This window comes from Cyprinodon tularosa, unplaced genomic scaffold (genome assembly GCF_016077235.1).
Source record: "Cyprinodon tularosa strain WSP-4 unplaced genomic scaffold, ASM1607723v1 ctg739, whole genome shotgun sequence".
In the NCBI taxonomy this organism is placed as follows: Eukaryota; Metazoa; Chordata; class Actinopteri; order Cyprinodontiformes; family Cyprinodontidae; genus Cyprinodon; species Cyprinodon tularosa.
Genome location: NW_024039495.1, coordinates 167,251 through 194,632, shown reverse-complemented (window position 1 = coordinate 194,632; position 27,382 = coordinate 167,251). Strand labels below are relative to the sequence as shown.

Genomic DNA, 27,382 nt, shown 5'->3' with positions numbered 1-27,382 from the left:
TAGCTCAGGTCGCAATCTTGGATTGAAATGTCTGAATCCCTCCATTGATGTTGACACATTTTTACAAGAAATACTCTGGAACTAGGAGGATCTAGTGTTTGTGTCCCTGATCTTGTGATTGAGCTAAATATTTGTCCATCTTCGCTGCGCTGGATCGAGAGGCCTAATAACTGTGTCTGTTTCTCTAAATAAATCTTCGCCTGTATTTGAGATAACCTGTTGAAATCATTAAGGCACCGGGTGCCTGTTGCCACAGCAACACGGGCTTCTCCTTTTCTTTCTTTTCTCTCTCTCTCTACTTTTAAAACACCCTCCTAACACACATCAACTCAAACACACACATTCACATACTAGAGCGAGGTCATGTGACTGTGCTGACGTCAGCCTGGGGAGGCAGGCTGAGAAACGACTCAGTTTGAGGGCTTTGAATAAACCTCCAGCTCAGTCCAGGAGTCTGTCAGATACCGTTAGCTCTGCTACGGTCGCCTATTCGCTCCTTCTTCTCTCCCCCTCGGGTGTGCTGTCCCCCTCCCTCCTCCTATTATCATTGTTTTGTCTCTTGCTCCTCCTGCTGCTGTTACTGCAAACTTAGTCTAGAGTGAAATTCCTGTATGATGGACTGCTGAGCAGCTTTTTGTTATCTACAAAGTGAGGTAAGATCCCATAATTTGTCCTTACATGTGAATTATCTGCCTGTGGGCTTTCAGGCAGAAAGCTGGATAAGAAAGGTTTCATTCTTTGTGTCTGTCACATACTTCTGTTGAAGGGAAGTTGTGAATTGTGAAACTCCTTTTTTTATCTTCTCATTGTCTGACTAAACCTGGCACTAGAGTAACTGCAAATATGTTGTGTGATGTCTGTTGGGGGAGTGGGGGCTTTTAAGGGAGACCCCTGGTAGAGCCAGTAGACTTCTTTCTAAGCAAACATAGCTGCATGTGTTTTCAACCCCCCCCAACAGGAAGTAAGTGCAGCACAGAGGAGAGGAGGAAGGAGAGAGAGAACATAATAAGGACTGTGCGGGTGTCGTGATGTTTAGCGCCACATGGCTTTTCCTCCCCGGGCGTTGCTAATGTTAGAGGCAGCAGTGTGGGCTGGGAGCTGCTGGCTCTGACTGCCAGAGACACGGAGGCAGCGACGGAGGGGGGCGGGGGCAGAGCAGCTGCCACCTGCCCTCTGATGTGGTGGGAAAGCCTCAGAAACATGCATTCCGTTATCTCATGCTATCCTTCTTGGCTTTCTTTATTTTTTTTGTTTTTTGTTTAATATAAAAGATGGTTGTCATAATACTGAAATTTCAAACTCGATATCGATACCCAGGAAAATATTCTCAATACTCAAAACCATTGGCATAAAAGTGAAAAATAACTAAAGGCATCAAAATATATTCATTAACAATGTTTCTCAATAGAATCATAGATGCTAGTTGAAGTAAATGTGAAAATAAATGACAAATAAAATGGCCAATTATAACACATCTAACTGTCATGATCTTGGCACTGATGACTGGCTTAATTGCTTATTCCATTCACCTGTCTAACCCTGCCTGGTTTGTAATCACTGCTCATCCGATCCACCTGCTCCTGCATCCATTTAAGGGGCTTGCATCCAGTTATCAGTTCCAGATTTTCTTGATCTCTCTAGCCAATGGTGAGAGGGTTTTTAGAGTTCCAAGGTGTTCCTGATTTGTTGATCCTGACCTGTTCTGCCTCTCAACCACTGAGCCTGCCTGTTCCCATCTGAACGTTTCGCCTGAACTGTCTTTGGACTCCTGGATCTTTGAAGCTGTCTCTTTCTGTTCTGACCTGTTTGCCTGACCTATCTGCGGACTCCTGTTTGCTCTCTGGGGCTGCAACGCCTGGGACATTTTGGGCGGCGCCCACTGCATCTTGTTTGCAGACCACTGCACTGGAAAAAATCGTAATCTAGATAAGTCATTTTTTTCTTAAAATAAGTGCATTTGTTCTTGGATTGAGGAGTTAAAGGATACATTTTGCCAATGGAACAAGACAGCAACATTTAAAATAAAAAAATACAATTGCATTTTCTTTTTTCAAGTGCATTTTATCTTATTTTCTTATTTTAAGAGTAAAAATACTCATTCCACTGGCAAACTATCTTATACACCAACTCAAATTAAGGGTAAATACACTTCATTTAAGACATTTTTACTTATTTCTAGATTGTTTTTACAGTGTGACTGGATCCTGCCTTATTCTCTGTGCATGAACTGAACTTGTAAATCGGGTTAGTGACTCACATGTTCATAGTCATTCTCCATCAGATTATCGTGGTCACTAACCTGTGTTTCTCTCCTGCAGTTTCCTCCCTTAGATGCCCTAGCCACTGCAGATCTGCAGCGGTTTTGTAATAAACGCTTTTTGAATAATCCCACTGTCTCTCTTGCCTTGAATACTGGTTCTTCTGTTCTGAATCGTGACACTAACAATATTTTAAGGTTGCTTGAGGATCGACACTCATAATAATGTGTAATTGTATTAATTCTAAAGATGTTAGTCATCAATACTAAAGAAGTGTTGTTTAAATATTTTTGCTATTGGTAATTTTAGCTTTATGGATTAATTATTTTATGCATTTATTTAACTTGCAGCTGAGATGCTGTTGCGAAATCATGTTCCATGGTGAGATTGAAAAAGGGGAGTTTTTCCAAGTTAAATTCTACCTTTATTTTATTTTCATATTTTATATAAGTGCTTTCAAAAATGATATAGAGTATCAAATATTGGCGTGAATATTAATATTAGGTTTGAAATGCTAGCATCGTGGCAGCCTAGTTTATTGTTTTATTCTACTAATGTGCAAATAGTCCAGATATATAAACCAATTTGTAACACGTCTTTAGTATCGACATTTGAGTATCGATACTTTTTGGAGTATTGATACACTATATTGCCAAAAGTATTTGCTCACCCATCCAAATTATTGGAATCAGGTGTTCCAATCACTTCCATGGCCACAGGTGTATAAATTCAAGCACCTAGGCATGCAGACTGTTTTTACAAACATTTGTGAAAGAATGGGTCGCTCTCAGGAGCTCAGTGAATTCCAGCGTGGAACTGTGATAGGATGCCACCTGTGCAACAAATCCAGTCGTGAAATTTCCTCGCTCCTAAATATTCCACAGTCAACTGTCAGCTGTATTATAAGAAAATGGAAGTGTTTGGGAACGACAGCAACTCAGCCACGAAGTGGTAGGCCACGTAAACTGACGGAGCGGGGTCAGCGGATGCTGATGCGCATAGTGCGAAGAGGTCGCCAACTTTCTGCAGAGTCAATCACTACAGACCTCCAAACTTCATGTGGCCTTCAGATTAGCTCAAGAACAGTGCGCAGAGAGCTTCATGGAATGGGTTTCCATGGTCGAGCAGCTGCATCCAAGCCATACATCACCAAGTGCAATGCAAAGCGTCGGATGCGGTGGTGTAAAGCACGCCGCCACTGGACTCTAGAGCAGTGGAGACGCGTTCTCTGGAGTGACGAATCGCGCTTCTCCATCTGGCAATCTGATGGACGGGTCTGGGTTTGGCGGTTGCCAGGAGAACGGTACTTGTCTGACTGCATTGTGCCAAGTGTAAAGTTTGTTGGAGGGGGGATTATGGTGTGGGGTTGTTTTTCAGGAGCTGGGCTTGGCCCCTTAGTTCCAGTGAAAGGAACTCTGAATGCTTCAGCATCCCAAGACATTTTGGACAATTCCATGCTCCCAACTTTGTGGGAACAGTTTGGAGCTGGCCCCTTCCTCTTCCAACATGACTGTGCACCAGTGCACAAAGCAAGGTCCATAAAGACATGGATGACAGAGTCTGGTGTGGATGAACTTGACTGGCCTGCACAGAGTCCTGACCTCAACCCGATAGAACACCTTTGGGATGAATTAGAGCGGAGACTGAGAGCCAGCCCTTCTCGTCCAACATCAGTGTGCAACCTCACAAATGCGCTTCTGGAAGAATGGTCAAAAATTCCCATAAACACACTCCTAAACCTTGTGGACAGCCTTCCCAGAAGAGTTGAAGCTGTTCTAGCTGCAAAGGGTGGACCGACGTCATATTGAACCCTATGGATTAGGAACGGGATGTCACTTAAGCTCATATGTGAGTCAAGGCAGGTGAGCAAATACTTTTGGCAATATAGTGTATTTTTGACCACCCGAGCAGTTTGACGAGAACTTTTCTACCTTCAGCTTTCTCGTTCCGTCCTAAAAACCATTTATCACGCAGTGCATGAAGAAGCATTTAGATTTAAAAAAATGAAAAAATGTTGGAAGTGTCTTTGATTAATCCAAACGTATTGGAGCACAAAACATTGCTACGTTGCAATTCGCTGCTTGTCTTTGCACACTGAACGCCCCAGTCAGCAGGCCTTTTACTTGCTTTAAGACAAATTCAGTTGTTTGATTATCTTTTACCCAATAATACTTTGAACACAGCCTCCAAATGAAAATCTAGCTTTAATATTCTACACAGTAACGTTCCATTATTTCACACTTTCTTTATGCCATAGCATACCAGCTTTATTTAAACACAGTAGGGCCAAAGTCCTGTTACTAAAGCAAAAACACATTGCCTGTTTTTTACTGATAGACATTTCTGATTTAAACTACAGCATGGACAATGCTACAAAATGGTACATTTCTGCTATAAAATAACAACAGTCATAAACATTTTATACATTGTTGAAATTTTCAATTTATATTCCCTTCATGTATTTTTAACAGAAGTATAAATGTATTATTTGCTCCTATATTTAGCCTTAATTGACTGAAAGGAGAGGACAGTTTGTTTAACTTTCTTTGTTACGTCTTCTCTTCTGTTCCTTTGCTGGGAGACGGATCCTCATCTGCTCCTGCGCTCAGCAGGGCCTCAGTCCTCTTACTTAATGATGTGGAGATCTGCCAGTGGCATGTAACAGCTCTCTGTGACAGAATCTAAAGTCTTAAAGCTGCAGATATCTGCCAGCCCATCTAATTAAATGTCCACTGCTGCTCAGAAGATAAAGACTCAAATTAGCATTTGTTGATTGCATGGGGATTTATGGCTTGGATTTGGGAAAAATGTCATGGTGACATAATACCTTACATGGTGCATTTGTCAGTAAAAAGCATCAGATTAGATAACGATCAGGCAAAACGTTGTGGTAAAGGAATAGTTTTAGCTTTAGGGAAAAGGTTTCACGTGCAGTTTTGCAAAGAAACCAGAGTATTTGAAGGTATGACTTTAACCATGCGCTGATTGGTTTCACTTCAGCGTGAATATATATAATGAAGTCTGTGTAGATGAGAAAATGCAGAGCTGTGGAACTACTGTAGAATCTGGAGTTTTTTCGCCTTTATGTCACACAAAAAATAAGTTTTTATAATGCTCTGAAGCAGCTTGTCTGACCACGTTTACAATGAAAATGTTGTGTGTGAGTAGCTATTGACTTTACAGCAATCCCTTCTCCTGAGAAAGCACGCAGCAGCAATGGAAAAAAGGACTTGACGTCAACAAGGTTTTACTTCCTGCTAAAACTGGGGGTTGGCAGGTCAGTGCAGACATAAGAAACACCGGATCAGTTATAGTCGGGTTATAGTCACGCTGTTTCAATTAATACATGATGTTAAAATACATTGTACAAAATGTATAACATCTTAATTTGCTTTTCATGACTTGATCTCTAAATATGAATTTGACATACAGGAGTTATACAGCGTGAAATAAATGGTAGAGAATAATAGTGACTAGTATTAGTTTGAAACATATTAGGCTTTGCATTGCATGATGGATTAAAGAGATGCCCGAGTGAGAATCACCTGCTGGAGTCTGGTGAGCTATTGCTTGGTTGGAAAGAAAACCTGCAGCCGCATGGCCCTTTCTGGAACCACTTTGACACCTCTGGTGAATTTCAATGGTGAAGTCCTCAGGAAATCTTCAATAATTGTTGTTGATTGCAGATGTGTCTAGTAGTTCCCACTGATTTTCAGTGGTGTCAAAAGTACACACATTTGTTACTTAAGTAGAAGTATAGATACTGCAGCTTAAAAACACTCTGGTAAAAGTAGAAGTATCAACTTGACCTTATTACTCAAGTAAAAGTGAAAAAGTATGTGCTCCAAAAACTACTGAAAGTATAAAAGTATAAAGTAAAGTAATTTTTCGTCTATTTCAAAAAATTCTTTGAGATAGGGCCAAGGATGAGGGAGGTCTTGTTGATCTCCGTCTCCCGATTCGCTCTCTTCTTGCAGACATTTCAACATCTTTTTCTGAATCCGACATTGTAGCATGGCATAGACAATTCACGTTTACAGTTTGAAGAACACCTGCTTGCTTCTGATGATTTCCTTTAACTAACCAATGAGTCTTTGTGTTATATGACTCATCCAATCACACTAGTTTTCACTAGATGTGGATGGAGCCAATGATCTGCATTGGATGGCGCACATGACGTGAAATATATATTTAGAAACATTAAACCACGGGTAACTAATAAAGAATCAGTGGGGTCCGAATAAAGAAAATCAACCAGTAAATGTCAGGAGACATTTTTAATGATCTGTTACTTTAAACAGAATTTAACACTGAAATAAAATGACGTATTTATGCATTCATTTTACATTGAATAAAAAAAAAGATGAAAAAATAAAAATAGAAATTGCCAAATATTGCATCCTGTTCTATCTGAGAGGAGTTTACACTTGTATGACTGTATTCCTGTATATCCATCACTAGTTAAAAGACAAGATTCAGCAAATGCAAATTGTGCCCTGTAAAACAATGACAGCGCAATTGTCGCTGTACGATCCGAAGCCTCATTTGAAACAGGCTTTTGAAAAACTTTGATAATTTGCTGCTGTAGTATTATAGATTTTTTAGAATAAAAAGCTAGCAGATGTGAATAATCAAAAAATAACAGAAATACAATTACAGTATAGTAGGGTGACCAAACGTCCGTATTTCCCGGGACATATCCGTATTTCACGTCCTGTCCCGGGCGTCCCGGGTTTTTTTTATAAAGTGAGGAAATGTCCTGATTTCACTGCGCACGACGCTCCGTGTGACGTAATCCCTGAGCCGAGTCAGTGCGGGCAGCCCTGTTCTTAATCAGAGGCTCTTGCTCTGATCGAAAACCTAGGACGCATCCTCCAAGGACGCGGTCCACCTAGACTGGATCCTTCGAAGTCCTTGAAAATAAGGAGGCCGGAAGAGTTTTGGGTGTAAATTCGAACAGGTCCTCCCTTCGTCGGGTTTTACCGCTGTATGCTCTGTTGCTTAGCAACCGTGAAAGTTGACACACAAAGCAGGAAAAGAATGAATACCAAGGTTTTCAAAACTGTTTCTTTCTTTATTTATTTTTTAAAAAGTTAAAGTGAACAAAGACTACACTCACAAGAATCCAGAGTGGAATAAAGGTTTCAACCACCGGGAGCAGGAACAAATAAAATCAAATGTAATGATAGAAACCTTAGTCAGTTAAATAACCTGCTGCTGTCATTCTGCACATCTCCGATGTTGCTGCTATTTTCAAATATCCATTACTGTAAAAATGTCCATAGCTGCATATTGGTTATTTATTCTCCAGTTTTATATTGTTAAAACACTTTACAGAATTGCATTTTTTATATTTTAACTCTTCCCTATTATGTTATTCTGATACATTTTTCTAAGGTCCTCATTTGTGTGACCATTTTCAATAATCTTTCTGCTGCTGTAAATCTGCCCATTGTGGGACAATAAAGGGATTTTCTATTCTATTCTATAAAAGGATTAGAAATATATAAGTAAATCTAAACAATGTATCTACAAAATATATCTGCAAGATCTCTAATTCAACAACAAAAAATACTTAGTTAAGCATATTGTGCAAAACAACAATAAAAAAATTAAACTCCTGTCAGATTTATAGTTCCCACTCCGCAGATGTATTAGAATCTGTCCTTAAATTACAGCCAAACCCATTTACACAGTAATAGATAAAAACCTTCAGATAAACCAAACATTACCGCCTCATATCTGACTCAATAACCATTAAAACAACTATTTTTCATTCATTTCAGACGGAACTATTCACAGAGTTGTATTATATTAAACCGAACTTCCAATTTTCACCACAGTTGTGCGCCAAGTAACATTTCCTCTGATCACGGAGCTAAACCCAATGATGAGACATTTGTTCTTTCAATCAACCCCCAACCCCCCCGCTCCAAGGTGTCCTGGTTTTCCCAAATGAAAATATGGTCACCCTACAGTATAGAGCATTCAGTATTATAAGAAAGCCCACACTGTTTCTGAATAAATACATTATTTTATGAGTTCTGTTCTGTTTTTGTCTCTTTCCTTGTAAGTCTGAAATGTCCCATGCTCCTGAATGCACCATAGCTGTCTGACGCTCGCGAATGCATCACACTGGTCTGTGTAGATGCGCGTTTGATTTTCAGCTGAAGACAATGCTTTGCAGTTTTAAAACCCACGTCGGCTAATCACTGTTTATTGTTGTGTGTGAATAACAAGAGACTACAACAAATACATCAGCTTTACCTCAGACAAAATCTTTGGATTTAATGTTGTTCATAACATCGCAGTCCGCTAATCCGTGACCTGTGCTTTAAACCGAAGCCAAGAGTAACGAGTAACGTTTGTTTTAAAAATGTAAGGAATAGAAAGTAATGATACTTGTGTGAAAATGTAATGAGTAGAAGTCAAAAGTAGGAGGAAAAATAAGTAATGGAGTAAAGTATAGATACCTAAAAAGTGTACTTAAGTACAGTAACGAAGTATTTGTACTTCGTTACTTGACACCTGTGCTGATTTAGCTTGTAAAGCGGGGAGAATGGCGCTAGGCTTACCGCACCGTGACGTCACTGCTGGAAGATGTCAGGAGTGAGGTGTTACTATATTTGGGCAAAAATGGCCGCTCCCGGACTCAGTGATCGTGACTTATTCCTTGAACTGTGGATTCAGTCATATCTTTTAAAAAGTTTGTTGAACTCTAGTGGTGAAAAGTACTGTTGAGAAATGTTGCAACGCGAACGGACTAAATATTGAAAAATTTATTTATTTTCTTACCTCTGCTGTACTCCAATTCAGGTGACTGATAAAAAAATAAAAATATAAAAAATAATTATAAAAAAAAAGCTTTAGCGAACAACTTTTGGGTTTAGGCAGTATTGATAGAAGTTATTTGTCGAACTTCTGTCAATGCTTCTGGTTTTCCAAATCGACTCTCAAGTAATTATGACCTGGATTTTGTGCCTAGAGCATCCCGTTCACTTGTGTACAAAGCTCTGGGTGTGAGTTTTAAAAGACGAGAGGTTCTGTATGTTTCTTATATCATAATAAAAAACTTAAATTGAACTGGACCAGGGCTGGACCAGACCTAGCAGACCTCTGAAACATCCTGTTCAGTGCTGAGGGGTGTCTCTGGTAACGCTGATGGAAAGTTAACTTGAAGGCAGTTTATGTAACGGTTGATTTATGACCACAGACAGAAAGAAATAGAAAGAAGGAGTCGAAGTGGGAAATATACTCAGAGAAATGAGAAGAGGCAGGCACCTGTGGAGGAAGTCAGGCTTTTTTTCCCCTTGCTCTATTCTTCTCTCTATTACTCTGTTATCTGCTGCTAGGTAACTAAAGCCCAAAAAGCAATTTAAAAAATCCAAAGACCTCTTTTTATTTAGTCAAGTATTTGGTGACAAAAACTTTATCTGCTGATAAATGAAAGCTTAAAGAGCCTAGAGTATATAGTTTTCCTAGTTTCAACAGTGTTATTCCTTAATCATGCCTAAAGTGGAATTTCGCTTAATCATTACATGCCTAAACAATCCCCCTGTGCAGGAAAAGAGTTACCATCGCTGCTCTGCATAGAATAGTGATTACTCACCAACTTTGACCAGGCCACACTTTATTATCATTTTGCATATACATAGTATATAAAAAAATAGAATTTCGTTACATACAGCTCCCCGCCGGTGAATGAACAGCAGCTTAGCAGTGAAAATGAACATTTTCATTTATAAAACGAGCTGTGATCAAAATGTAAACAGTGTAGGAGATCCTTTCTGCTTAAAGTTTAGACAAAGAGACTCTTTTAGCAGCTTATTTACACCGCATCAGCATCAACACTTTTTCTAGCAGAACTCTAGGTCCTAAAGGGCAGCAGCTTCAACGGCAACAAGGCCTCAGAAACTGCATCTTCCAAACGGGGTGTACCGAAACAAAACTCTCACAGCGCTCCACCTGGGTGATTAATAAAGTAACCATTGAACCATTGAAATGTGAGTGTTTGGGTGCGAGAGGTGTCTGACTCTGTTTAGCTAAAGAAGACCCTAATCACCAGATGTGGGAAGATGCTGATGTTGCAGCGGCTTTAGGGTGATGTCATGAAATGACTCCTCTGTAGTGTCAAACTAAACATTTCATCACATTTGCCTATTTATGGCTCAGGAAGCCATTAAAAAGCATTGTATAGAAACTTTGAATCAGATAAAAATCTTCTTTTGTCGTGTTGGAAAAGGTCTGAATGCCATTCCATGGGATGCAGAACTTTAATACCCCCATTTTTATAAGGGAAAATGATTAAAAACCTGGAAACGCATTGCAGATGTAATGGTGTCCTGTTGCAGATCCAGTCTTTTCTCCTCATGTATTCAGAAGATTATCATTTATTCTTTCCCAAATCACTACAGATATGTCATGTAGGTCTTTAAATGAGGAAATGATACACATACTGTGGAACATCGTGTCCCATCACATGTTTGATGTGACCATTTTGCTTTTGATTTTGTGTGTATGGTTCTGAATATTTGGTTCTGTTTGTATTTGGCTGGGTTGTGCAGACTCACATATTTTTCCAAATTTCAGGAACGACATTTTGGACAAATGTTCTGTGAGTACACAGTGGCTTTTGGAAAATAAAACAAAAGGTTATCATATTATTCAACTACATCCTGAGGTGTATACAACCCCCCCCCCCCCCCACCCCCCACCCCCCCCCACCCCCCCGCCCCCCCAAAAAAAGTTGCTCCAGGTCAAGTTTGCCGCAATTAGTGGAAGTCAAAATCCAGCTTCATTAACTTCTGTTTAGGCCCCAGAAACGGTAGAAGTTATGGTACTGTAGGGTAGGTACAGTACGCTAACAAAGTCTTAAATCCACTGACCTTAGTTTTAGGTTTCTTTACCGTTTTCTCAGTCTCTGCATATTATATAGTGTCATAGTAATCCTCTTAGATTAATGCTATGTTATTTTTGTTATTAATCATATAAAAATAATGATTAATTGGGTGTTTTTCTGTTCTATGTAGCTTAAATTGAACATGGAAGCATGGAATTGAACATCTCTCTCTCTCTCTCTGTGATTACTTTTCTGAAGTGGATCTGACATTTTCCAGCACTTTGTCTGTACTCAGTTTTAGAGGTGGAAACAGAACTGGCCAGGACACTTAAGAGACAATTATCCTCCTCTGTTGAGGTGTCGTGTTTTGATTCTGTGGTTCACCGGGTGAAGTGTGCTTACTCACTGACTGTCAAAGCACCACCTCGCTGGATGCCTCTGTCACGTTTGCTGCAGAGGATTCTCTTCTGATTACAAGAGAGAACAAAAAGGGGAGATTTTTCTCATGCTTTTTATTCAAAGCCTCATCAGACATTAGAAAACGATCACCTCATCTCATTTTTAATGATTAGTGATTAAAGCAGAACATGTCAGCCTGTCTGACTTAAACATTGCTTCCAGTATTAACCTGACTGCAGGAGAAGGCTTTCAGAGAAAGTCTTTTTAGAAAGGAAAGGAAATAAAGAGTCACATTAAGCAACAGCAGAGTCTTTAATTTGAGGACATATCTAAAATTGAGAGGTTTATGATGCTTTTTGAGTTATTTTTTATTTTTTTACAATCAGTTCTCAGATAAGTATCTCACATGTTAATCAGGAAGAACAGCTGGTCTTCCATTTTCAGGGATTAAAGTCTGGATTTCTAGCTCAGAGCGGTTGCCTGTGGGTAAAAAACAATCATTGGAAAATAAATTTATGGTAAATAAATAAAAAAAGACAATTGAAATCCCTCTTGCGCTTGTCAGCCAATGGTAGCAAAGGAGCATTCTGAAACTAACAGTTTTAACCACTCAAAAGAAGAAGGGGGCGGGTCTTAAGAAAGTGAGTACCTCCTCCTCTCGTTTCTTGCTCTTGCGCCGTTAACGGCTCCATTCAACAGAGAGATGTGATAAAAGTCAAAAAATAAATACATGAAACTTTGTGTTTGGAGAGAAGGATGACAGAGAGAATGGAATTGCATGGAGTGGGCAGAATGCAGTCCATGAACTCTGGTGAAGATGTCACCACCATAGATAAAGGTCTCAAAAATTGGCGCTGGGCATGGCTGGAGGAGACAGGGCGAGATGGCGAGCCATTTAGCAGCTGGTGCAGGAAGTTCGGTGAACCAGGTGCTTGCCTCTGCACGCTGTGCTCCACGAAGCTTATTTTACGCATCCAGCCGCAAAAAGGTGCTACACAAAAATTAGTTAGACCCTGGTCATCAAGCTGCTGTTTGTGCAGTCCCGCACACTACACGTTTGCTGGGAGCTACAGCAACAGCTGATGTACCAGTGTCAATAACTGACCATGTATGCAAGTTAAAAACAAGGGTTTGTGCTTTCCTCGCCGTACACAACGCTTAGCAGCTACACTGCAAAAACGATCTGAAATTAAGTAAAAATGTCTTAAATTAAGTGTATTTACCCTTAATTTGAGCAGGTAAATAAGATAGTTTGCCAATGGAATGAGTATTTTTACACTTAAAATAAGTTAATTAGATAACATGCACTTGAAATAAGACAATGCAATTGATTTTTCTTATTTCAAATGTAAATTGTCTTGTTCCATTGGCAAAGTGTCTCATTTATCTCCTCAATTCAGGATAAAACGCACTTATTTTAAGAAAAAATGACTTATTTAGATTTACATTTTTTGCAGTGTAAACTGGATATCAAAAGAAATGTGGTACAAGCAAGTGTTAGATATGGATGCACTTTTGCCATCTTCTGCCCTTTTTTGGTATTGGATGATCGTACACCCACCTGGCATGGCTTGAAAATACACACATACACTCGCACGCATATATATATATATATATATATATATATATATATATATATATATATATATATATATATATATATATATATATATATATATATATATAAATTTCTTGCCTGTGTCGAAAAAGTTCAGGCTCAGAATTTTGTTTGCTTTAATTCCTACATTTTCTTTGTTTTTTCTTCTTTCTTTAATATTGTGAAGTCTTATAGGTGTTTCTTTTTCCATAAAAGGTGCCACATAAGGTTGTAGTTTAAAAAACAAAAAAAAGACGAGCCCACATTGAAGCATCCATGCATTGGTTTGAGAAAGCTATGGGAAACAGATGTTCTATTTTTAGTGTCAGGGAGGAATTCACACACGCTGTTAGGTCAAACTTTGCTTCCAAAGAACTATATAATATTTCTTGTCGGCTTTACTAATGCTTTTGTATATTTACAATTTTCCAATCCTTAAACTGTGACTCACAATTATTCCGACTCAAGAATCTAGTTGTTTTGAGAGGTGGCTTCCTGTCTTTGTTGGTGCATGTAGCTTTATACTCAACTTTCACTCTGGGAAGTCTGCAAAATAAAGATTAAACTAGTGATTATGGCATGGAGTAGATATCTGGACTTGATTAAAAACCATGACACAAAGCCTCGTTCTGCAAAGTTAGACTTAGTTTTAGTAAACACAATCCCTCTTCTTCTGATTCTGTTTCCATTAGACTTCAAATCTAAGCAGAAAAAAATAAATAACAGAGAGAAAAAGGTAAACTATGTCAAAGCTGCCAGTCTTGAGACACACTGAGGATCATCTTATTGTAGATTTAATGTCTAATATTCATTTCGTCATGTTCTGAAATTGCTGCATGGTTTTACTTCTTGTAGCAAATGTCAATTATTAAACAATATGGCCTGTTTCATCATACCTGGAAAGAAAAGATGTATGATGTGTTTCCATGGTAACTGACTTTTATCTTTCTCTTAACTCCAGGAATCAGTGTTTTGAAGGAATCCTTTCCTGTCAGCTTTATTCAGATACATCTGAAAAGATTAGTGGTTTTTCACTTAAATCAGTTTACATCGAAACCAAAAACAATCTTAAGTTAAACTGTTGTTTTTTTGTTTTGTTTTTATTAGGGTTATAAAATATTTTACTGTATGCGCTGTGAAACCTAACTTTGTCTCTTAAAATAGATCTAAGAAGCTTGTTGTAAATCTTTCCATAAAGGCTGGTGTGATAGCACGATCTCACCATCACCCAATGATGGATGTTAGATACAAACCACTTAGAATTCCTCTGTGCTTGCAGACGTCTTTGGCAAGAAGGATGCATACCTTTGACAAATCTTAGAGGCCAAAAGAGTCGGGTCCCTAAACTATACTTCAGCAACTTTCACTAAATATAAGCATTAAAAAGAAAAGTAAAAAAATACGATATCGTTTGCTACATTGAAGATAACATGTCAGAGTAGCAGCTTTTTACAACACAGATAGAGATCATATAAGCCCTCTGGATAGGGATGTCTTTTCAGGGTGGCTTGACTAATGCTGTGTTAGGATTTGGGCTCGCTGTTTATAATCCATGTGCGCTTTTTGGATGAGTAGAAACTCTTAAAAAGCCGGATTTTAACACAGGTTCTTCAACTGTTGATCACTGTTGTTTGACATCAGTGCACAACAGGACATTCAGCAGGAGATAATTAGCTCTTAACTAATCACCAGGAAATTTTACTTCCCACACTGGGAGGCACTGTGGTGTAAAAGGAGGTTTTCTCTGCCTCTTATTCAGAAAGACTCATTTTACTTTACAGTAGCAGCCATTCAAAAGTTCCCCACTTTCCTTGATGGGCCCTTGGCTGGTCCCTTACAATTCCTTTTTAAACATCAATATTTGCACTAAAAAATAGTGGCTGGGAGTTGGAGGGAAGTGGGCTGCCATTCGGCTGGCGTTTGACTGGGAAGGGTCATTTTGAATGTCTGCTACTGTATTTAATCCAAAAGGGAAATAAATGTTGTGCGTAATTTTCCTTTTTTTCAATAAGTTGTTTTAGATGTTGATATTTGTAGGCAGGAAGGCTCTTCTGTAGAGGTCTGTCTTTCACAAATAGGGTTGCCAACCGTCCCTTGAAAAACTGAATCGTTCCGTATTTAGAAATATTACTGTGAGAGTAAAAAAATAGGTAAAAACTAATTAAACTTGTTCTCGGGCCCTGTCCTGCATTGTGACTAGTGTTGTGCGCCGATGCCATTTTTTGGCCCCGATACCGATACCCGATACCTGGCTGTGCAGTATCGGCCGATACATATACCATAATAATGTAAAATAATTTCCATCATGGCTTTTTCAAGCTGCTGCCTACCTTTGTGAAGCAGGAAAAAATCTAATACAAAGGGAATCCAGTAGAACTTTTTATTACCTACCTGGAATGGGTGACAATAGTTGAATAAACTTATGGCTCTCAAAATGGTATCGGTGCCCTATTTGTTGGTACTCACCGATACCGATACCACCATTTTAGGGCAGTATCGGGGCCCCGTCCGATACTGGTATCGGTATCAGTGCAACACTAGTTGTGACCAATGAGCTAACAACATATATGTAACGATCCAGCATACCCTCATCCCGTTGGTCGATCCAATTGTTGTTCACAGAGAAGATAGAGGGAGACAACAGAGCAGTATGGGGGACAAACAGAGTAATTTAAATGCTGCCGCTGGTTTTGGGGGCGGAGAACTCTGCTGCTGCAAGAGCACAGAGGAAATACAAGAGGAAAAAGCAGGCTATCGCCACATCATGTGGCATTGAGCTAATTATTTTTTTTTCTGTTTTACAACTGTAGCCAACAGTCATTGCATTTAGGGCACAAATATGTTTACAAATTTGCACAAGTTTTCTGTTGCACCAAAAATGCACACTATTTATGAATTTTTTAATATTAATTTTTATGGTTTGAAGTTAAGCAGGACAGGCTTATGTTTAAGATACTGATTTTATTCAGCAAAGTTTGTTATTTTGTATATTTCACTTACAAATATGCATCTAATTCATCACAGATTTGAGTCAAATAGTTAAAAAATAATAATTTCACACACAAAGGAGGGCTAAAAAAAGATCACCATGCCAGGTAAAGGCAATCAGGTCAGCTGGCACGAACATGAGGCACATGAGGTTTCAGGGACTTGGCAACCCTATTCACAAAAGTAACTGTAGTCAGTTTGGTAATCCCCACCGTCACAGTGAAAAACAGCTCCTGTTCATCATCCTTCAAAGCATAAAGCTAATTTTAAAACATCAGTTTCTGAAAACCAAATGAACCAGGCAGGAAGTCAGACATGAGAGGAATGAAGCAGATCCGGTACATTTCAAATTAAGAGGTATTGCATGGACGGATGTTACATGCATAGAGTGTGAATTTCTGCACAAAAACCCTGCAGAAATGCAACCCAGGATAAACAAATCTCTATAAAACACAGGACAGTTGACCTTAAAGACCTTAAAGGGAGCAAACAAAGGGAGGCCAAAGGATGGTTGGACCTGCCAGTACTCAGGTGCCGTCGAGACAAAGCAGATTTCTTCTTGGTCTGATAGGAACTAAACGAAGTGCCCTCAACACTGGCAACATCTGAAACCTCCCACCAGGGTGGACGTTCGAGCCGCCCCACATGGGCACCCCTTTCCGCATACCGGGCCATAAACTATTGGGTTTAGACATCACAGTTTGTTGACAATTCTGCAACAGACTTTGGTGTTGCAACTGTTTCAGATTAATGCGTCAGAGGCTATTCAATTGATTGTGGATTTTGCACTTTTCCAAACCCCCCTTTTAATTGGCTCGTTGTGGACGTAGCCCCATGATTCTGCAGAAGAGGTCAAAGTTGAAAGTAATCCTTCAGACACAGTTAAAATGGCTTTATAACAATTAAGGTCCATATTATCTGAGATCAAAAAGCAATGACCACTTTAGTTGTGTGATCTTATAGCAAATATCTTATAGCAAATTAGCTTCCAAAATGGCTGCCAATGTTATTTTATTTTTAGCCGTCAGCTGTTTGGTTTGATGTTCTTTGAGAGATTTACTTATGAAACACACAGTTGTGACTCAATTTAAAATACTTTTATTGACCCTAAAAGAAACTCGAACTTTCAGCATGTAGCATGTAGCATGTGCTGATGGCTGCAGGCAGGAAGGATCTTCTGTAGGATAATACTTTAAATGTATTCATATAAGAATGTTTGGATTTTTAAACGTCGTCTGGTTATTATGTATGACTCAACAAGATTTGATTATGCTTACGTATTAATAAAGATGATTAATTCTTGAAATTCTTAGAGAAATGTGTGTAAGACAGTTAAAGTACAGGGAGTGTTTTTTGCTCTCAAAGAGCAGAGTGATATAACTCTGCCTTGAACTTAATAATAAAGAAAACTTTTTGAAGATTTTTTTTCTTCTCAACAAGAAATGACAGAATCTCTGTGCTTTTTGCTGCCTAGCGGCGAATGCTGGTTAAAGTGACCTTTAGCTGGACGTCTGCGGTCTGAAGAGTGCTCTGGTCTGTCTGTGTAACTTTTTACCAGCTTTTCAAAGGTCTTCAACCATCATTATAATATACTGGACAATCAAAATGATAATGTAGGGCTTTATACCTAGATTATTTAAGTGGGAATCTTTTGTTTTTTTTTGCAATAACAACTTCATCCTTGCAATATCATGCATTCCACCAGGAACCGTTTAGACTGCTATTAATGATGTTTGGTTAAATGTTTTTGATGCAGCATAAACATATTGAGAAAGAAGACATAATGGGGTCAGTTTGGTAAGAAAATTCAATTAAGCAGACATTACATAGGAAGAACTTCTCAAAATGTTTGCTATCAACACATAATTAGGAAGAAAATAACTCGTCCCAGACTAAGTGCAAATTATATCTTTGTTCTAATACTGTGCTGCCCAAAGGTTTCTCCAAAGTTTCAAGCAATAGAGCAGATAAAGTCGGACCATATTTGTATATATAGATATTTTTTATTAAGGCTCTTAAGGTTTTAAGCAGTTACATATCTGTTAAGTATTCAACATTTCATATATTTTCCAAGACTCATCTTTGGTCCAAACATCTTTTGTTTTTTAAGTAGAAAATCAAACCAGATATATTTAAATAAAGTAGATATCCTTTGTTTGATGATGAGACCTATAATACTATAATATTAGCTTATCTTAAAGTCGTAGGGAAGTCATATTTAAATGTCAAATCATTCTGGCTTAAACATGTATATAAATGTACTCTTTATCAGACCATATTGTGCTTAAATTTAGGAAATTTATATATATAAAAAAAAATCCTGTCTTAAAATCTGTGTTGTTTTTATTTGTTATTTTATGCAGGCCATTTAGTTACACGTCAGTCTGAACACCTAAATTCGGCCAATCATATGTCAACGTTCATCGGTCAATCAAATTTTTTCAATCATAGCATCTTGATTCATATGTTGCAGCTAATATACGCAATGGTTGAAATAAGAAATAAGAATCATGTCCTTTCCCATTGAGTTCCGTCCCAGTGTTCACGGGGATGGACGTCTGTGTCTTCAGCAGGCGTAGAGCTAACAGAACTGGCAGCGTTGCGAGGCAAGGGCTCAAACATGTACGGCTGTAAGCCTTCTACACCAAACCAAGCTTCTGCCGCCCTGGCGTCCTCTTCCACAACATCTTCATCCCCGCTTTCCTCCTCTAAATAAAAAATGTATAATGGAGGAGACTCATCCACAAACTCCGACACTAAACTCTCCTCCTCTTGCATGTTTCCTCTGTCCATAGTGTTCCTTGACAGTGTCGTTTCTAAGTCACCAATTTAGTGCTACTTGGTCCCAATGGAATTTCCCATTGGAACCTACTAGCACTAAGTTGCTAACTGGTTAGCAAGATGATTCCATTACACCGGCCACAATCAAACTTTCTTGCGAATCTTCCACAACAACAACCCCGCCCCTTTTATAAGCAACCAATCACATTCACTTTATTCACTCAGGTGAATTTCAAACTGCAACGGTTGGAACAGCCGCTTCCCTACGACTATAACACTGTAGTGCCTCCATTGTATATCATATCAGATACATGAGCTTTTGTGACCTTATATTACAAGTGTGATATATTTATTCCTTAAAAAACTAGTGAATTGAAAATGTGTGTCTAATTGCACAGAAATGCCTGGTGTATCAAAAAGGATACAATATGAAAATCCTGGGCACACATTGATATTACTTTTGTTTTATTTTGGTAAAGTGTTCGGTGAAGACTAAAGTTTCGAAAAAGTAAAAGTTTTCTGATGACGGTTTTATTAGTTAGGCTTTACACCATTGATAACATATTAATAATAATTTGATCTTTTTGACAAATTGGTACATAATAATGGTGCTTTTTATGTGTTACATCTCTGTCTCAGCATTAGAAAAGTATTTACTCATTGACATCTTTATTTTCAAATGTTAAGACCTATTAAAAGGCACAGGAACAGGTTCACGTGTAAATGTGTCAGACTGTCAGGCAAAGCTTCATTCAAGCAGGAGAAGGAGGAGGAAGAAGGAGGATGGAGAAAATAATGTTGACAAAGGATGAAGTAAGTATATCTCTTGGGATATTATCTATATCTAAAAACATGACAAAAACAGGAAGCACCCTTTATGTTTAGGAGAATTTAAGCATTTACAAGAAAACTTTAACGTTTAAAAGACACAGAAATATTAAAAACTGACAAAAGAAAACATTGTTGTTGAATTTTAGTCCAATTTTCCTGAACTAGAGAAACAGCTGTGATGATGTGAAAGAGCAGCAGTCCGGGCCGATGTCATCATCTTTACTCGTAGCATGAAACAGCTGCTGAAACTTAACAGAAACATCCATTTTCCACATTGTTTCCACCTCGGCTGTGTATTTAGTTTTGTCTGTCAGACATTGAGAAAAGCCTTTGGCAGCTAAATCTGATCCCAGACATTCGGCAGAAGCTTCCTCTCTAAACCGATCGTTTTGCTAAAAACTTACATAAAGTTGCCTTGGACAGTAAATATTAATAGAATGAGAAAGTGCTGTACATCTGCTGTTCACTGATGTGATGACACCATTGGCACCAAATCTGAGCATTTTTACTTGATTGTAGCAGCAAGTTCCTCAGACATGTACACCTTTGTTATGCAGTAAATAAATACTCATGCTTCTCCAGGGGGCCAGACTCTGTGTCACACAATGCTTAGGGCTTCCTCACACAACATTTCCTGATCTCTCTTTTTAGAAGTAACGCACTGAGCTCCAGTCCGGACTGCATTGTTTGAATTGTTTTTTCTTTAAACAGAAAAATCAGTCAGAGCGTAGTGCCATAAAGTGAGCAGCAGCGGCCATCTTATTCTATCTTTAGAGATAATTATATTTACATGAAACTGTGGCAGGATGTTTCTAACTTAGCACGACACAGGAAATTGCTCCCAACGGTTTACTGGTCAGAGTAACCATTTGACCAGTTTACTCAGTCCATTCTGACCACTGACCTTCATTCTGATGTCACTAATCTTCTTTTAGTTTTTTTTTTCCCATGATGTTATTTCCTGTTTCTATATTTTTCCCTGACCACAGGAAACACAAGCTTGTCGCTAACCCCAGAGGCATTTATCAATCAGAAATATCTCGAAGCTGCTTGGTCTCATTTTCTCTTTCCGTTCCTCCCTTTTTTCTTAGTGCTCATCTCTTGTTGTGTTAGACTCTTACATGTGAAATTGCACACCATTGTTCTACCGGGCAGATCCGCTCCAGCTGTTCTTATATTTGCTCATCAAAAACTTTATCAGGGTTAATTTAACTTTGCAAGCTTTCACAACTATCTCTCTTCCCTTTTTAAGGGTATATTTTATATCACTTTTCTATGAAAGCTGGCTGATCAACATAAGTCATGAGTTTCAGTGGTAAATGTGGCTTACAGTTAATATATAAGATCTTAAATCGGCCATGTTATTTAGCTAGTTGTTTTTTACTAAATAAAATGCTTTCTGAATAAATGGCCCTTTTGACCCATTATATATTTTCTCTGTTTAACACTGGTCTGTTAATAAATATAAAGGTTTCGTATAGCTACCGTAATAACAATAAGTATCAGGAGGTACTAATTCAGACATTTTTGTGTATTACGGGTTATGGAAAAGGTTAAATGTCTCTTCAGTAATCTTTGACTCTTCTATGTAATTAAAGATAAAAAAAAAACACAAAAAAAACTGCTCAACCAATTGAATGTGTATATAATGTATTTAGACTTGTTAGCAAGGGTTTCATGAAACTCCAATCAGTCTACAGTGCTTTTATTTTGACAGTATGGATTTATTCTTATTCATTTTCCTGTTTGTTCAGTGTGATCAGTGTATACAGTAAATAATTGGGTGTTAAAATGTCAAAGTGAACATATTTTACTCTAAATAGAGTATTTACAAATATACTGAGTGTAAATATGCTCAATTGTTGGAGTTAGTCATTGATAAATTTGACAGCCATGCAGTATAACTTTTACTCTATATGGTGTGTCAGTTACCCCCCAGTCTCTGAGAGGTCTTCTGGATTTGGACACTAAAAGGAGTAAATTTAACCCTGAAAAGGTTGCTCTGGCTATAGAGTCAATTTAACATTACTTTGTAGTGGGACACAATGTTATCTGAAACAGAGTTATATTCAACTCTGTAGGTGTTTAAGTAACACTTGGTCGTTAACGACCCTAACCAGGTTTTTGGTCGTATCACTTTTCAGACACCTTACATTACAAGTTGGTTACTGCATGAAAATGTTCTGCCTTCTTCAACTGTTTGCACAACGTGCAAAAACAATTTTCAGTTTTAAGAAGTACTTAGTAAACACTATCAGGACAAACATTTGGTGTATGCTGCTTTATTACACCAGGCCATTGAAATGGTGGAAAGAAAAAAGCATATATAGAGAGTATTGGCAACTTCCGCACAAGTTAAATGTCTTTCAAATTATTTTATTAACTTGGTACCTAAGCACCAGGAGCAGTCTCAAGTTGTCTTATCCAGCCGCATGCTGTAATGAATGAACCGCTACATTTTAGTCTGTGGCCTGTGATCATATGCTTTCCATCTCCATTATGAGAACAATTCTTATTATGAGATTAGCATGGGAAGCACTCTGTCAGCATTATGGCAAACCATTACCTTTTGATGTTGTAGTGATGGATATTGACATGTCCCAAATTAGCATGTCCTTTGACAAGTCAGCTCCAATCTGATCCCTCTCCCGTTCTGAGATTATGTCCATAGAGAGTATCTGAAGAGGTAACAAGACTCTTCCCAATTATGGAAATATATTGTTCCTGACCGGTTGAGCTACTTCACACATTTCTCACATTAAAGAAAGTCAAGATTCAACTGGGAGCTATTCACCAGTTAAGCACACATAAAAAGTCTAATTGAAATGTATAGAAATATGCTTAACATTTTAAGACAGCTTCTTCAACCACTTTGCATATAAAGACTCACTCAAATATCTAATGGCCAAATGTTATAGGTGATGAGACTATTTAATAGAGACCCATCATAATGCATTCAATCAACATAGCATTTGCAACTAACAGTCTAGGAAGCAACAGGAAATGATGCATGATCAATTGCAGTTATTTAAAAGATCATTTGAAACTGGTTAAAATAAATGAATTTAAGAACACCTAGAGCAGTACAGTACAGATGGTGAATGGAGTGTCTCTAAACAGCACAATCATTGGAATATCCAAGCAGCAGGCATCATTCCAATGTTCTTTGTATGGAGCTTTTCTCCAAACAGGTTTGGTTGGTTTAGTCCTCTAATGGCTGGCAGACAGAGCTCCCCACCAGGGTAACACACACAGGAGACAAACAAAGAAGACCCCATCTCTGGGGCATCCAAGGGTCACATTCTGCCAAAGAGGAAGTTGCATAAATGTTCAGTGAAAGCATGCAGTTAGGACTGGTTCTAATAAAACTTCTATTTCAGAAAATGTCATAGGAAACAAAAACTGCTACTTCAAGAATGTCTGGACAAAAAGTAATTCAAAATAATATTCAGATAAGTGGGGAAAGGAATCATGTTAACTTTGGCAGGGCCTCATAGTGCAGCAGGGGGGGGGGGGGGGGGGTCAGGCCCTTGTCTGGGGTTTTGCATGGCGATGTCCTGCCAATGGTCCCTTATAGTGAATGTGGTCAGAAACCAGCCTGCCTGCATTCGTTTAGGTAGGACTGGTTGTATTCAAGTGGCTGATTGGGAAATACATTTACCTTCGTCCAAAGTACAAACTGTCAAGAGCCACTATAGTAGTTTGCCTGTTTCGGGTTGTTTGTTAAGCCATTGATGCTTCTTCGCTTCTCCTATCTGTGAAAGACATCGAAATAAGAACACAAGTCAAGTCCTGAGCTTCCACCTTAGTATTTGCTTTCTGCAGCTCATGCGGAGCAAATAGATTTCAAGCTGGATGGTGTGGTTTGTTTCTTCAAAGGAACCCTGTGTAAGTTCTGACACAAGTATTAGCTTAATTTGAAATCAATTAAATTATTATGATCAATGTACAGCACTTGGAGTGCATCAATACTATGTGTTGGAAGCTCTTTCCAAAAACTTGCCTGTGTAACTTGAGAGGGTTGAATCTGTCACTGAATAAGTCATGACCCTTAAACCCCTTAAGCTCCCCTTAAATACCAGAGCTAACTAAGCTAAAATGTGTTGTGAGACAACAAATGATCAGATGTATTCTCTGATTTATCATTTAATCTAGAATACAGTAATTCCATGCTGTTTCATTTTGCAGTAGTCCAGGGTAACCTGTTGGCTTTAAGGGCACTAAAGGGCTGGTTATTCTCCTGCAGAAGTGTGTCACAGTGAACGTGTTGCAGGTATGATGCAGACATTTTAGATTTATACTCATATTACTCATAGTGCGTGGTCTGCACTATGTTTATTCCACCCCACAACCCAAGAGGGACAATCGCGAACTAGCTGTGGGTCGAGGCGGTGAGGAAATGGGGGCAAGTTTGTCCAACCACGGAGGGACATGAGGGGGAAAAAGAGCAGGGATCCAGGTGGAAAAAGGGTCCCTGCACCTCGCTCTTCTAGCTGGTTCAACTTCTTGAGTCGTTTTCCGCAAGCGCGGTCATATAAACTAAACAAGCCGGTATGGTACCAAACAGGAAATACGCATAAGTAGAGCGGATGTAGACCAATCAGAGGTCTCCTGTCTGCGCTCACCTACAATTTTGGAGAGGTGCAACAGAGTGTCTGCGGAGGGGGCAGGGACGTCTCTGCATTATATGCGACACCTACGCAGACGTTTAGTTTCTAAGTATAAATCAGCCTTAAGCCTAGAATTCACAGGTCTAGTGCCCCTAGTGGCTAAAAGTTACACAGGGTTGCTTTACGTAGACCTCAGCTCCTCAGGTTCATATTATGTATTTTGAAAATTCTACTTTATGAATCTGTTGGTGCCTCTCGCCCATTGACTGCTGGAGATAGGCACCAGCATCCCTCGCGACCCCACTCGGGACAAGCATGTAAAGAAAATGGATGGATGAATGGAATCTGTTGGTTGCTCAGTGGCGCAGTTGCAGCAAGAAGGTTCTGGGTTCGATTCCCGGCCTGGGGTCTTTCTGCATGGAGTTTGCATGTTCTCCCTGAGCATGCATGGGTTCTCTCCAGGTACTCTGGCTTCCTCCCACAGTCCAAAAACATGACTGTTAGGTTGATTGGCTTCTCTAAATTGTCCTTAAGTGTGAGTGTGTGCATGAATGGTTGTTTGTCCTGTGTGTCTCTGTGTTGCCCTGCGATGGACTGGCGACCTGTCCAGCACCCCTCGCGACCCCACTCGGGACAAGCGTGTAAGAAAATGGATGGATGGATATAATCTGTTGGTCAGTTTTGAAGCAAAACTGCCAAACTATATAAAAAACAAGTCTCTCTTGTAAATAAGACATTAAGTCTCAAGAGATATACCTGTGAAGATTCTCAGTCATCCAGGTCATGGCAGAGCTTGAAAGCTTAGGCAACTGGCTGTAAAGTTTTCTCATCCAAGAGGCTTCATCAGGTCTAACTAGTGGTAGGGAGCACTGAGATTAATATACTGAGATTGAGAGATGGTTTTCCAGGTTCCTTAACCTCTCTTTCAAACCATCAGTCTTCCTTGGCCAGAATATGGACATTGTTGTCCACAAATGAGTGTCCTTTAGCTTTCAGGTGTAGGTGAAGTCCTGTCCTGAGGAGTTGGCCCTCCTGTGTTGAGCCATGTGCCTGTGTAGCGGTTGCTTAATCTCTCCAATCCACAGTCTGCGCACTCTTCACTACTCTGAACGGTGTAAATCACGTTGTCGGCCTTGTTTCTGGGTGTCTTACCTTTGGGCTGAACCAGTTTTTGTCTCTGGATGTTGCTGGGTTTAAAGCGCACAGGGATCAAGTGCTGTTTAAAAATCCTACTGAGTTTTTTTAGACTCCAGCAACAGTCTCAAGAGATCTTCCTGTCTAAATAAATGATTTAAGAAATATTTTTACATACACAGGCTTTTTGTGTTGAGTTGCCTCCCAGGAATAAGACAGGAGTTATTAGAGATTTGGTTTATTTGGTTTCATGTTTTAATTTCTGCTCCCCTGTTCAATCTGTGTTCTACTCGTTTCAACTTCACTTTCTTTCCTTCCCTCACAGCAGCTCACAGTTGTAATCTACCACCTCACTGTTCAGTTACCAGCTCTCCAGCTTGTATGTGTTTCAGTTTGTCAGCTTTCGCTCACTTCATCCTGTTGTTCACACCAGTGTTTTTTTCCCTTCGATCTTAAGGTTCTTTACTATCTTGGATCTCCCAAAACTTTAGATTCTAAATCATCTTTTTTTAGGTGAATTATTACATTTTAAGTTCCCGCCTTCTCCTTTCACTTCACTCTGGTTTGTCACCATCACACGGCAAACAAACGAACTGAGACAACTTCATCAAGCCATCTCAATATAGCTTAATTGTTTGTTAAAGGAGTTTCTCTGCTCCTTTAAACAAAACAGTCCTGAATAAATTGTGATGTAGACTATTTGTTATTTACTTAAAAAATAATTTCTTATTAAACAGTGTGAAAAAGCACCGGCTGAAATATGAGCACTAATCATCTTGCGAGGTTGGTGTTTCACCTTATAATATGCCGCCATGTTAGAAAGTACAGACTTTGTAAACTTGTAACATTTTTACCCTTATTTCCAAATATAAAAATGTTTCTATACAGGCAATTGACACATTATGCTTTATTCTCAATGCAAACTTATTTTACATGAAATAGATAGAATGTAATACACACCATTGACCAATGCAGGTTTTGTATGGCTGATGCTCATCTCAAATATACGCTGTTGATTATTTTGGGCTGATTCTTGAAGCTAATAAAATAGTTTCTCTTTCTCCGTTTAGATAAAAGACTAACCAAATGAATAAAAATTGTTGCACAAGTCTAAAGAGGAAACATTTATAGACAGAATATCAACATTGGATAGGAAGTGGAGGGAACTGGCTGCTGAATTCACTAATGAATCAGTAAACATGTGCACGACTCAAGAAAAAAATATATATCGACCAGCTGATACTCTGGATAGTTATTCCTGTTTTTTGCTTCCATCTGTATTGTTTAATATGTGCACGCCTTGGCCGATTTTTCCTTTTGTACATGGAGAAAGGAAAATAAATACTGGTTTCAAGAATGGGCCCCAAAATATCGGAAGCACATGACTTAGATGGACTTAGACAACTTTTATTGTCATTTTTTATACACAGTGTATACAAAATTAAATTTCGTTTAGTATGGCTTTTCAGACTGTAAATGAACATTTCCATTCCATAAAGTGCTGCAGTGATCAAATGTAAACAGTGTGCAAAAAAAAAACAACTAACTGATATGGACGTTCAGAGCATTAAATATATATGGTGCAGTGTTTTTGGTTTGGTGTTCGGTGTGATGCAGACTCTGTGACATGATTTAGAGATTTTTTTTCATCAATTCAGCAGTCTGATGGCAGTGGGGAAGAAACTGTTGCAGAATCTTCTGGACCTGCATCAGATGCTGCAAAGTCTCTTCCCAGAGGACAGCAGGGAGAACAGTCCATGGTGGGGGTGTGAGGGGTCATTGAAAATGTTACGGGCTCTGGACACGCAGTGCTGGGATAAAATGTCTTTAATGGAGGGAAGAGGAGCCCCGATAATCCTCTCTGCTGTTCTCACCAGTCTTCTTACCTTAATCCAGTCTGAGGCGCTGCAGCCTCCACACCACACAGTGAGACAGCTGGTCAGAA

General features: G+C 38.9%; 1 protein-coding gene across 2 annotated transcripts in view; it reads left to right on the top strand.

Moving 5' to 3' along the window:
- The first annotated feature begins 408 nt into the window (after positions 1-408).
- The window catches only part of LOC119773009 (neurocalcin-delta A), a 69,821-nt gene continuing 42,847 nt past the window's right edge, over positions 409-27,382 (top strand). The window contains exon 1 of one of the 2 annotated variants that reach the window (XM_038269785.1): positions 409-653. The gene's annotated coding sequence lies outside the window, so the exon portion shown is untranslated. The remainder of the gene's footprint in view (positions 654-27,382) is intronic. The other variant, XM_038269786.1, reaches the window with a different exon arrangement.